General features: G+C 40.6%; 1 pseudogene; it reads right to left on the reverse strand.

Moving 5' to 3' along the window:
- Window positions 1-1,470: 1,470 nt before the first annotated feature.
- Window positions 1,471-9,778, reverse strand: LOC118722330 (annotated as a pseudogene).
- Between the last annotated feature and the right edge of the window lie 1,617 nt (window positions 9,779-11,395).

Genomic DNA, 11,395 nt, shown 5'->3' on the forward strand with positions numbered 1-11,395 from the left:
TCTTAGAAGATTATTTTTGAAATTATAAACATGCCTTATAAATTATGCATTTTAAAGGTGGGCTTCAGGAAACCAAGATAAAAATAATGTGCTTATATGGCAATGGGGTGATGAATCATAATTAGCATACATATAAGACCTTGCTGACAGCTCAGTTATAGAACTACTTCTCAGATAACTGGTTTCAGGAAGTTCTTCCATGATTCTGTGCCAGTTCTGATTTTTGTCATCATTGTTCTATTATTAAGAAGCTCTAGCTTCTCAGAATTTTTCCTTTGACCCATTTGATATGCAGAATGTCCATATTATTCTCCAAGTCAGCTTCCCATTAAATTACTGTTTATTACAAAGGAATTTAACATTTCAGAAATCTCTCCATGACTAAATATTAAAAATATCTCTGCTTTTTTGTAAACATAATGGATGCACACGGTCTAGTCAATATTTCTATTTTAAGGTTTGGTGAGTGTTTAATGCATCCAGTGATGGCTACCGATTGCATGAGTGATATCCATTACAAAATACCTGTGCTGTGTAGTCAATATATCAATATTACTTACCAGATAAATCCTCCAAATTCTCTCACATTAGAAAGTTAAGGTTCCTTTTTATTATTGCAAAAGCACATTTCTCTCAAGACTCATAATGGCTTCAAACAGTCTTAAAACTATCTCTGTATTTTCATTTCCACTTTATATAGAAATGTTGGTAAATTCCTTAAACATTCAAAGTTGAATGGGAGGTTTCCTCTGCTTAAAAACATTGAAAATTATGAGAAAACATTGAAACTCTTAGATTTGCTTTTGTGTATTTGAAATGCGGCTTTTAACTTGTTTTGCACTTAAGGTCACAGAGGATTTCACTGTGGAGTATGGTTGTCATGCCAAATCCCACTTTTGTGATGACAGCATGCAGGGAGCAAGAAGTCACATGCAATTGCATTTTGATTAGCTATAGGGTGTGACGTTCATGAGCACATGGTTATTTTTAATAATATGCTTTAAATGAAAATACAAAGAGGATATATTTTCCAAAATATTATTTGTTACTGTGAAAAACTTTTTAAGAGCAACTGTGGGAAACATGTTTTCTAAACTAGATCTAGGAAGTGGAATGTGGAATCACTCCATCCTCCTCACCTAACGGGCTGTCCAATGGTTAAGGAATTTTTTAAAAAATGACTAAATGAAAACAAACTCCACACACACACACACACAAAATACTAGATGTCTCAGATCACTCTCCAGAGTGGAACTCAGGAGCAACTCAACAACCCAAGTTAGTATGTTACAGAGTCATCACAAGCATTCCTTGATTTTAAACAAAACAAAAAACAAAAACAACTAGTACTGATCACTTTTCTGACAACATACAATTACTCAAAATTAACTAGTATTGAGAGGGGAAAAGGGACCATATCTATGGGCCTTGTTTCACACAAGTGCATATGGGTAGGTGCAGAGCATTTGCCATTATGGCAAAAACGGATTTTAAATTTTAATCTTTAGTTTGATTTAAACATTGCTTTTAGTATGATGCCGAAACCAGCTGTGCAGAAAGGGCTCTGGAGAGATGGTCATAGCAGCACACACCTGCACTGTTCTTCGGTTCTGGAGGCTCCAGGGAAGCCAATATTGCTTCTTTAAATACATTCTTTAGGCCTTTCTGTGTGAGTGCAGAGCACTCCACATACTTGACAGCTTTTCAGCAGGCCATGGCCAGCTTTTCACCAGTCTCTGGAGTGATATGTTCTAGTTTGTTCTTGGCAAGTTTCTCAGTTGGAGAGGGGTCATCTCTGAGATCTATTTGGCTCCCAACAAGCAAGAAAGCAGTCTTTGGACAGTGGTGAGTTATCTCAGACAACCACTTTTCTTTCACATTTTCAAATGAGGATGGAGAGATCATTGAAAAACAGACTAGTTGAAATCCGTTTGGCTTAGTGGATAGAGCGTTGTCCTGCAGACTGAAAGGTCCCAGGTTCAATTTCGGTCAAGGGCATGTACCTTGGTTGTGGGCACATCCCCAGTGGGGGGTGTGCAAGAGGCAGTTGATCGATGTTTCTCTCTCATTGATGTTTCTGACTTTCTATCACCTCTCTCTTCCTTTCTGTAAAAAATCAATAAAATATATTTTTTTAAAAAGAAAAGAAAAACAGATTAGAAATACATCTGTTTGTGGATAACTCAATGGTTGTAATCTGTCATAATCCTCTTACCCTGCAGTATCAAAAAGTCCAAGAGTATATGGCTCTCCCCAATCATAACTGTGACTGCATAGTTGTCACAGTCAGTACATATTCAAATGGAAATGTGTTTGTTGTGTAGGATATCAGAAATTTGTTTGTTGTGTAGGATAACACGTTTTACCAGCAGCACCGTTGCCCACAATGACGCACTTACTTGCCTGCTTTGCTGAAACAGTTTTATATCCGCTTTAAATATTTCAAATCCAGTGATGACCTCAGCCTCTTCACTGGGGCATTGGCAGCACTGCCCAGGGTCTCCTCTTGGAAAGAATCTTGCAGCATCATGAGATATAGATTAAATCAATAGGTCAGGTTGGCTATGTGTCTTGCTTAGAAATGAGTAAGTAAATAGGTCAACCTTTGGATAAACTACATTCTGGGTATTAAACCAACCATCTTTCAAGCCTCTTGATTCATTTTTCCCATGGGGTTAGTCTCCTCCCCTTAATAAGGGCTCAGAGGCCCAATGGGATTTACACTAATCAAAGCAGGGCTGGCAACTCAAGCAGCCTTCTTTCAACACAAGAAGCCAGAGGCAGCATTCAAGCTACTGGTGAGTGTTTTGCACTTTACACCACCCAGCAGGCCAGACCTTCTTCTTCCAATATACCTTACAGCAAAAACTCTGGGCCAGCCAGTACACACCATGGTGCACCTGGCAGGAATCCAGGGGAAATGTAAGCCACATAGGGACTGGTAACAAGCTCTACTAACTTGTTTGAGTCCCAGAATTTACTCATTCAATGAAAACTATTAAAAGTTGGAATGTGACTTTGGCACAGTTGCAGCTGTTTTATGTATTCATTTCAACTTTATTTTTTCCTGGCTTGTTATTTGTTATATGACCCTAAAGCTGATTTAAATTTGAGAAAGCTCAGATCTAGAAGTTCTTTCAAAGTTTGTTATAGGAGACTAGAGGCCTGGTGCATGAAAGTTTGTGCACTGGTGGGAGGTGCGGGGGGTCCCTCAGCCCAGCCTGCACCCTCTCACAGTCCAGGAGCCCTCAGGGGATGTCTGACTGATGGCTTAAACCTGCTCCCACTGGGGAGTGAGACCTAGCTGCAATCTGGCCTCTCTTTGTGAGAGGTGACCAGCAGGCTGATCAGGGATGGCACCAGCAGGGAAGGGAACTTCCAGCCCCATCCCCCCATGGCTCCTTCACTGCCACTGGTTGCCACCACCCCACCCCATCGCTGTCCCCTTCCTCTGCCCGCTGGCACATGCCTTGTCTGGCATGGTGCCACCTGCTCACCAGCACCAGCTCCACTCCCAGCTGACTGGTCATTCTGCTGTTTGGTTGATTTGCATATTATGCTTTTATTATATAGGATGGTATTGAATAGAGTCATCAAGTCTCTAATTGTAGATTCCAATCCCAACTCTGTCTAATCTAGGTCTTGCAAGAAGACCAACCCTCCTATTCTCAGGTTCCTCACCTATAAAATGAGGTTCATAATGATGTCCCTAGAGAGTGTTATTTTTGATTAAAACTCAAATATATTTGAAGCACTTGGCACATAATAAGGACTCAATAATTGTTCTGAGCCTTTTTTTTCCTTCTTTTCCTTCTTAAGGTAATACAAGGTTCGTAATAATTTTAGATTTTTCTGTCTTTGTTTATTTTTTTTATTTGACTAGAGGCCCGGTGCACAAAATTTGTGCACAGGGGTATGTGTCCCTCAGCCCAGCCTGCACCCTCTCCAATCCGGAACCCCTTGATGGATGTCCAACTGCCCATTTAGGCCTGATCCCAGTAGAATCACACCTGAATGGACAGTCGGACATCCCTCTCACAATCCATGATTCCTGGCTCCCAAATGTTCACCTGCCTGCCTCCTTGATTGCCCCTAACTGCTTCTGCCTGCCAGCCTGATCACCCCTAAGAACTCTCCTGCCAGCCCGATTGATGCCTAACTTCTCCTTTGCCAGCTTTTTGCCCCTAACTGCCCTTTTCTGCTGGCTTGGTTACCCCTAACTGCCTTTACCTGCTGGTCTGGTTACCCCTAACTGCCCTCCCTTGCAGGCCTGGTCACCCCCAACTATCCTTTCCTACTGACCTCATTGCCCACAACTGCTCTCCCTTGCAGGCCTGGCTCCTCCCAACTCCCCTCCCCTGCTGGCCATCTTGTGGTGGCCATCTTGTGTCCACATGGGAGCAGCAATCTTTGACCACATGGGGGAAGCCATCTTGTATATTGGAGTGATAGTCAATTTGCTTATTATTCTTTTATTAGATAGGATTAGATAAGATAGAGGCTTGATGCATAAGTAGGGACCATATGGTTTGTCCAGAAGGGTGTCCCAGATCAAGGTGGGAGTTCCCTTGGGGTGGGGGCAGCCTGGCGAGGGGCTGTGGTGGTTTGCAGTCCGGCCACAGCCCCTGGCAACCCAAGAGTAGGCCCTGGTATCTGGGATTTATTTATCTTCTATAATTGAAACTTTGTAGCCTTTAGTGCAGGCCAGTGCAGGTCAGGAAGTTTGGCTTCCTCCATTGCTGGGGAAACGCATGCCTCCTGCTCATTCTGTGACTACAGCCACTTTTGTTGGGATTTATTTATCTTCTATAATTGAAACTTTCTAGCCTTGAGTGCAGGCCAAGGCAGGCAGAAAGCTTGACTTCCTCCATTGCCAGGAAACACAAACCTCCTACTCATTTCATGGCCGCAGCCATCTTGATTGGATTAATTTGCATACTTTCCCCTGATTGGCTGGTGGGTGTGGCTTATGGACATAGTGGAGGTGCATGGTCAATTTGTATATCACTCTTCTATTAGATAGGATTCCAATCTTTTCCTCCTTGTCTGCAACTGAGTCCTATGCTTGCTGTTTACTTATTTTAGGTTGGAGCATTTTGCATCCTTCTTGCATTTTGACAACTTCCTAAGAGTTAGATATTTCTCATTACAAAGCAATTGGCTTGCCCTGCCTAGGTTGCTCAATTGGTTAGAGCAGTGGTAAGCAAACTTCGGTTCACAAGCCACATGCAGCTCTTTGGCCCCTTGAGTGTGGCTCTCCCACAAAATACCACAGCCTGGGCGAGTCTATTTTGAAGAAGTGGCATTAGAAGAAGTTTAAGTTTAAAAAATTTGGCTCTCAAAAGAAATTTCAATCATTGTACTGTTGATATTTGGCTCTGTTGACTAATGAGTTTTCTGATCACTGGGTTAGAGCATAGTTCTGTACATCAGAGTTGTGGGTTTGATCCCTAGTCAGGGTATTATCAGTAGTAGTGGAATTTTGGGGAGGGCCATGAAGAAAATAATTTCCTGAGACCTGCACAGGAGAATGGGGTTTTGTGGAAAGCTTTATGTTGATGAAAATTAAGGGGATTGCCCTTCAAGATACTATTTCTGTCCATCTTGTCTTCAGCAGGGTCAGAATTAAGGCCACTGCCCAGAATTTCTGCTCCATATTAAATTCCAGTCCAGTCCAGCATCCTGCATGTGGAGTCCTCACAGTCATGGGCCATGCGGCTGCTTAAGGCCACATGGCTATGGAGAGAGAACAGGTGAGTGCATGGGGCAAGTGTGGTTCATGGAGCAACAGAGAATGAGAGCAAATGAGAGTGAGGGAACTCTTTGGGGATTTTAACCAGGAGTGTTTTCAAACTAACCAATTAACTCTCCAAGATGTCATGTGCTTCTGATGGGGTCCACCCCCTAGCAAATCCATTGTTTGCTAGGATTCACTGAAAGGCAAGCACCTTCCTGACTTCACTGGGCATACATGCAAAGACCCCTCCTTCCCCCCAACAATCCAGTAACAGGTGGGGGAAGAAGGGGTGTTAACCTCCTTGGAGCACAGATGCTGTGTGAAGCTGTAGCTTCCTAGGGAAGCTTCTCAGGTGACCATGCTTACAATGTCTGGCCTCCCTTTTGCTCTCTTTCTATCATTAATATTAATAAACTAGCTACAAGTAATTACAATGGTAACAAGGGCACATGCAAGAATAAATCATCAAATGCATAAATAGATGGAACCACAACAACAGAGCAATTGGCTTGCCAAAGAACCGGTATCTTTGTGTCAGGAGCTGAACTTTGCATTTTATTATGAAAGGGAAATTGTGTTTTTTTGTACTGATATGTATGCTATACTGAGTGTCAATTTGTATACTCTGGTCAGAGTTTCCTTTTACTACAGATTTCAATCCCTGCATTTTACCTTTTCTGGAAAGGTATTTTCGACGTTGCAGTCAGGGCAGTGGTGAGATGCAATGTCAGAGGAATGATAATACTGGAGAAAGACAAGTGAAATTTTTTTTCTCTCTCTTCTAATCCTTTCTTGGTCTAGGTACCCAGTATTTGCTTTCTTAATATAAGAAAGGAAAAATATCTTCCCCATGCTGATTTCAAGATAAAAAAAAAATCAGGGCTCTTAAATATATAAAACTGATCACTGCTGAAGCAAGCTGACTAAAAAGGAATGAAACAGGAGAGTTTACAATTACTGTCCTTGTTATATGTGAACCACAATTCACGGAAGAATTACACATAAATTAACTTGTTTATTTCACAAAAACCTTGTAGTTATGCCTCTGTTACAGATGGGGAAGTTGAGGAACATGTGTGTGTGTGTGTGTGTGTGTGTGTGTTAAGTGGCTTGCATAACAAATATGTGAAGATGACTTCTTGTGCCTCAGGAGTGTCAAGGGCAGTGTGGTGCTAAGGAGTTCCTTGTTTTAATGTTTGATGTGAACTCAGTGAGGGCTAGGATCAGTCTCCACCTCCTAAAATTGTGCTTCTCCAAGCATAGTTGGTTGTCCTTGACCAGATACGCCAACATGACCTGGGAGCTTATTAAAAACATAGAATTTCAGGCCTCACCTCAGACCTACCAAAGTACAATTTGCCTTTGAATAAGATTCCCTGGGTAAGCAGCTTGCATATAAAAGTTTGGGAAGAACAGGCCTAAAGCATGATTTCCAGGACATATATATACTTTATGGGGGGTTATACAAGGAGAAAAAAATCACGGAGTTGTAGCTCTCAAAGAGATTAAGATTTAGAGACAATATAGTTCAATTGCTTCCTTGAATAAATGTTAAAAACAAATTATATGGTAGTTAAATATGTATTTAAGAAAAGGCAAATATTTATGAAATTCTTAAAGATTCAATAGGCATTTCTTGAGTATCTGTCACTTGCCAGACTATATGTCAAGAAGGATGGGGCTGTAAAGACATAAATCATGCTCTCTGAAGCCCAGTGGCAAATACAAATAAGCGCATGAAATTTACATGTGCTATGACAAAACCTTATATACATAGTGTGCAATAGAGCACCAGAAAGAAAGAGATTGGGATGGGGATCAGAAAAGACATCCTTCCAGTCATAAAGTTGGACATAAAAGAGCAATAGTCATTGACCAAAGATACTAGAATTTGAGCTTTTTCACTTGCAAATGTGCCAGTGAACATCAGTCAAGACTCCTCAGAGAAAGGAGGCATTTAGAGGAGTGGATCTCAACTTTGCTTCACATAGAATCATCTGAAGAGCTTTTAGAATACCTATGCTTGGGTCCACCGCCAGAGTTACTGATTTAGTTCATCTGGGATGAGAGCAAGAAATTGGGTTTTGTTGTTCTTGTTTACACTCTCCAGGTGATCCTCATGTCCTCTCATGGCTCTCATATATCTCTTGTGCTTGGTTCTCCTTTTAGATGATTGTATTATCTGATCATTTCATCTGGTTCCTGACCCAACTTTATTTCATAGACCTGAGAGCCACTCTTGTCAAGAATCACAACTTGTTACCTCTTGCATCCTGAACTAAGTCCAACAATAAATGCTGAACTCTTGTAACCTGGTTAGAACATGGAGAGCTTTTCCTTTAAATCCCTGCACGCTGAGGCCAGAGCCAGCCTACAGGGAGAGAGGTTAGCATTCAAGCAGCCTGAGAGCAGGCTCCCCTGATCTATACTGTAACTGGTCTATGCCCTACCCACAGTAAAAGAGGAATTTTCTCACCCAAAGTAAGTAAAATGTCTAATGATTTTTCTTTACAAGTTGATTATCTGAATTTCCAAACTAGTTGTGGCACCTGGATTCAGGGAAGGAGTCTTTGTAGATGAATGTTTAACACTCACCAGATATAATTAAAAAAATTATGTAATAGTTTTTATATATATATAATATATATATAATCGGTTTTATATTATTGGTTTTTTACAGAGAAGAAGGGAGAGAGATAGAGAGTTAGAAACATTGATGAGAGAGAACCATCAATCAGCTGCCTCCTGCACACTCCCTACTGGGGATGTGCCTGCAACCAAGGTACATGTCCTTGACCAGAATCAAACCTGGGACCCTTCAGTCCATAGGCTGAGGTTCTATCCACTGAGCAAAACCGGTTTTGGCCCAGATATAACTCTTATGCCATCAGGTGAAAAAATGACTAAAAATATATATTATTTTATCACAAATTACTTTATCAATCTTGTAACTTTATGATTTTCATTATTTTTCACTGATTCTTATTTCAATTATATCCAATAGAAAGTGTCACAAGCAACTGATAGAACACTATAAATAAGCATAAAACAAGCACTACATTTCAAATATTCAAATAGACAACTATGTTGCTTACTTTTGTGTTGGGACAATTTAAAAATGCATGGTGTGGGGAGGCCTCTGAAGAGTTAAGGAATGTATGTGTTTTAAATGTCTAGCATGTACTTATCGATGAGACTTTACAGCAATGCTTTTGTTGACCAAGGGTACCCAACAGAATTTACAGCAAGTCGGGTTTTGCGCCATGTCCAGAAAACATTAATGTTAAAAGACTGTAAGTGCTGCAATGGGCAATTCTACTGAGAGGTTCTGCTTTAAATGCTCGGATTTGTAGAGAAGATAACAACAATGATGTCCTACCCTGTATGATCGTCAGGTTAGGGAGCGGCTACTAAAATCAGATGACCTGCCGGGACCGGATTGGCTCAGTGGATAGAGCATTGGCCTGCTGACTGAAGGGTCCCGGGTTCGATTCCGGGCAGGGGCATGTACCTTGGTTGTGGGCACATCCCCAGTGGGGAGTGTGCAAGAGGCAGCTGATTGATGATTCTCTCTCATTGATGTTTCTAACTCTCTATCCCTCTCTCTTCCTCTCTGTGAAAAATCAATAAAAAATATTTTAAAAAATATTAAAATCAGATGACCTGACTGAAGTCAGATGAGCAAGGGGATAAAGGCTCCTAAACCATTCCCTTTTCTCTTATTTAGCTTATCCCTTCCCCTCATTGATCTTTTCACCACCACTCTTCATTTCTACTGCCTAAATTTGGACTCTGTCATATATAGTCTGGATTCTTGCCCAAACCTCCTAAAATATCTCCTCATATCCATTCTCTCTCTTCTACCTGCTGCCAGAAACCCCTTTCCAAAACCAGATCTGTTTCACATTTGAGATTAAAAATTTTTCATTAAGGGGTTCTCATTGCCTATGGAGTCAGGTCCAAAATTCTCACCATCCCAGTGAAGATACTCTGGTTCCTGCCAACATTTTTCCTCCTTGACTTACATGCAGTGTCAGCCATGTTCCACTACGTTGATTGGAGTTTATTGAGCCATTCATGAACTTTCATCTCTACTTATTCTTCACAGACCAGAGATAAACAAGGCAGTAAATCAAACATCCTGAAAGCATACATTTCTGGACAAAGCCTTTAAGGTTAAGTAGGTAGTAATATTTTCTCTTTCAACATTAGCTCATGAACTTCAAAATTATATGACTGCTGTTTGGGAGAGAATATACATTATCTTGATCCCACAGCTTTTTACCTTAGCCCATAGAATTTGTCCTAGGAATTCCTCTGATCTTTATATGAACTGATGGCATCTTATGACTGTCCTTTTAGCCCTGGGAAATTTTCCTGGACATCTGGGCTCTCAAATCCCATCCTGATGTCTAGCCTCACCTGAAGGGGCATTGCCCAAGGCATTCTAGGTATCCTGTAACAGCTGGGAGAAAGGGGAAGCAATTGAGACAAAGATGGTGCGAAATGTAGGTAAGGAAACAAGAAGAAAGAAATCTAATATTTAATCTTGCAGCTGTGTTACTCCAGGCTTCTGATTTTGTCTAACTTGGGAGTCTAGAATATTTAGAATATTCAATAAGAAGACAGGGAAACTTTAATATTCTCTCTCTTGTTTGCTAAAGATATACCTAGGGTTAAATATTAATGAGACACAAAGTTAATAATTCTTCTCAATTCCTAACTTTTCGCCTTTTCTTCAAAAAACCCCCCAGCTGTCTGCAGATGCTTAGATTCCCGCTCTCCTGCAGGATTCTTAGATGCTTTAGGGTAAATATTCTCTCTGTATCTCAAATAAAATTATTTTATTAGGTTTCTTGATTAAAAAATTATATGGTAAGCTTTAGGGGCTGCCTGTGTTTGTAAGACAGAGACTGGCCAATAGAATATGACTTGAAAGAGACTGTAAAACAGGGTCATTAAGAACAGCCTTTCCTCCCTCTTTCTTTCCGACTCTCTTTATTATCTTTTTTCTTTTCTTTCTTTCTCTTGTTCTTTTCTATTTCTCATTCATTTTTCATTTCTTTTAAGTTTTTTGCTTACATTTATTTATTGAACAATATAGCAGTCCAAGCACTATACTAAGCATTAGAGATAAAATATGAAGAAAAAGATTCACTACTGCCTTCAGGGATCACACAACCTCATGCTGGGAGATACATACAGGTCCCCCTCATGGGAGAAACACCATGAGGTTTGGAGTGAAACTTATTTTTTTAAGGAAAGGAACACTTTGCTATCTCCTTTTATTTCAAATAATAATAATTTAATGTATTATTTTGTGGTTCTAGAATATTCTGAGATTGATCATCTCTGTCACTGTAGTGTGAAGCCTAAGCCTGAGAGTGCTGATAAAGAGCTGATAATAATAGTCTACAGTTCATGGTAAGGGACGGGGCATTTATTTTGAAGTCTTTGAGAATAGACACGTAGTAGGAAGTGGGTGGGGCATTAGACAGAGGTAAGGAGACCTTTGAGGAGAGCCATCATATAGACAATGATGAAGGCCTAAACTAAGTCAGTGCAAGTTGGGCCTCTAGAGAATATATGAGGTTTTAAGCTATTATACAAAGACATGGAAGAGTAGTGGGAAGGGAGAAATTCCAGACAGTGCTCAGG

This window comes from Pipistrellus kuhlii, unplaced genomic scaffold, assembly GCF_014108245.1.
Source record: "Pipistrellus kuhlii isolate mPipKuh1 unplaced genomic scaffold, mPipKuh1.p scaffold_m20_p_2, whole genome shotgun sequence".
In the NCBI taxonomy this organism is placed as follows: Eukaryota; Metazoa; Chordata; class Mammalia; order Chiroptera; family Vespertilionidae; genus Pipistrellus; species Pipistrellus kuhlii.